We start from the raw sequence: 2,277 nt of genomic DNA, 5'->3' as shown, positions 1-2,277 counted from the left end.
AGCCTTCTACAAATATATACATATATTCCTACATACATATGTACATACATACATACATATATACATACATTAATTAACTACTTCTCCATGTTCAGTGCTGAGGTGTGTCTCCAGGGAGGGTGGCCCCTCTCAGAGGGGGATGTGTTTGTGCTATAGAAATACAACATACATGCATACATACACATATACATACATACATGCATGCATACATACATACAGGGTGGCTCTGTAAACAGGCTCGTGGGCAGACACTCTGGCACAAGTGGAGCAGAAGGTGGCAGGATGGACACCTGTAGTACTGTCTCCAAGAGACACGCTGCCTGAGACAGGCTCGGGGGCAGACACTCTGGAACAAGTGGAACAGAAGGAGGAGGGCTGAACACCTGTGGGAATGTCTCCAAGTGACACTGCTCCCCGTCACAGGCTCTGAGGCAGACAGCCTAAGTAACACCTGCTGCCAGAGCCTGGCTCCAAGGCACACACTTGAAGTCAGAGCTGTCCCTCTGGTACAAGCTGAGCCGAAGAATGTAGGATGGACACCTGTCCAATCGTCTCCAAGTTACACCTGCTGTCCATCACAGGCTCAGAGGCAGACACTCTGGTACAAGAACAGCAGAAGGAGGTGGGATGGACACCTGCAAGACCATCTCCAAGTGCCACCTGCTGCCTGTCACAGACTCAGAGGCAAACACTTTGGTACAAGCAAAGCAGAAGGAGGTGGGCTGGGCACCTGTAGGACTATCTCCAAGAGACACCTGCTGCCTGAGACATGATCCAAGGCAGACACTAGAAGACAGAGCTGTCCATCTGATACAAGCAGAGCAGAAGAATTTGGGATGGACACCTCTATAACTGTCTCCAAGTGACACCTGTTGTCTGTCACAGGCTCGGGGGCATACACTCTTGTACAAGCGGTGCAGAAGGTGGCAGGATGGACACCTGTAGGACTGTCTCCAAGTGACACCTGCTGTCCATCACAGGCTCAGAGGCAGACACTCTGGTACAAGCAGACCATAGGAGGAGTGCTGGACACCTGTCGGACCATCTCCAAGTGACACCTGCTGTCCTAGACAGGCTCGGGGGCATACACTCTTGTACGAGCAGAGCAGAAGGAGACAGGATGGACACCTGTTGGACCGTCTCCAAGTGACACCTGCTGCATGTCACAGGCTCAGACATTCTGGTACAAGCAGAGCAGAAGGAGGTGGGCTGGACACCTGTAGGACCTTCTCCAAGTGACACCTGCTGCATGTCACAGGCTAGGAGGCAGTCACTCTGGTACGAGCAGAGCAGAATGAGGTGGGATGGACACCTGTAGGACCTTCTCCAAGTCACACCTGCTGCATGTCACAGGCTAGGAGGCAGTCACTCTGGTACGAGCAGAGCAGAATGAGGTGGGATGGACACCTGTAGGACCTTCTCCAAGTGACACCTGTGCATGTCACAGGCTAGGAGGCAGTCACTCTGGTACGAGCAGAGCAGAGCAGAATGAGGTGGGGTGGACACCTGTAGGACCTTCTCCAAGTGACACCTGTGCATGTCACAGGCTAGGAGGCAGTCACTCTGGTACGAGCAGAGCAGAGCAGAATGAGGTGGGATGGACACCTGTAGGACCTTCTCCAAGTGACACCTGCTGCATGTCACAAGCTAGGAGGCAGTCACTCTGGTACGAGCAGAGCAGAATGAGGTGGGGTGGACACCTGTAGGACCTTCTCCAAGTGACACTTGCTGCATGTCACAGGCTAGGAGGCAGTCACTCTGGTACCAGCAGAGCAGAATGAGGTGGGATGGACACCTGTAGGACCTTCTCCAAGTGACACTTGCTGCATGTCACAGGCTAGGAGGCAGTCACTCTGGTACCAGCAGAGCAGAATGAGGTGGGCTGGACACCTGTAGGACCTTCTCCAAGTGACACCTGCTGCATGTCACAGGCTAGGAGGCAGTCACTCTGGTACGAGCAGAGCAGAGCAGAATGAGGTGGGATGGACACCTGTAGGACCTTCTCCAAGTGACACCTGCTGCATGTCACAGGCTAGGAGGCAGTCACTCTGGTACGAGCAGAGCAGAATGAGGTGGGATGGACACCTGTAGGACCTTCTCCAAGTGACACCTGCTGCATGTCACAGGCTCAGACGCAGACATTCTGGTACAAGCAGAGCAGAAGGAGGTGGACTGGACACCTGTAGGACCTTCTCCAAGTGACACCTGCTGCATGTCACAGGCTCAGACGCAGACATTCTGGTACAAGCAGAGCAGAAGGAGGTGGACTGGACACCT

Source organism: Pleurodeles waltl, chromosome 4_1 (assembly GCF_031143425.1).
Source record: "Pleurodeles waltl isolate 20211129_DDA chromosome 4_1, aPleWal1.hap1.20221129, whole genome shotgun sequence".
Classification (NCBI taxonomy): Eukaryota; Metazoa; Chordata; class Amphibia; order Caudata; family Salamandridae; genus Pleurodeles; species Pleurodeles waltl.
The sequence above is the reverse complement of the archived record's forward strand: the minus strand, read 5'-3'. Positions refer to the sequence as shown.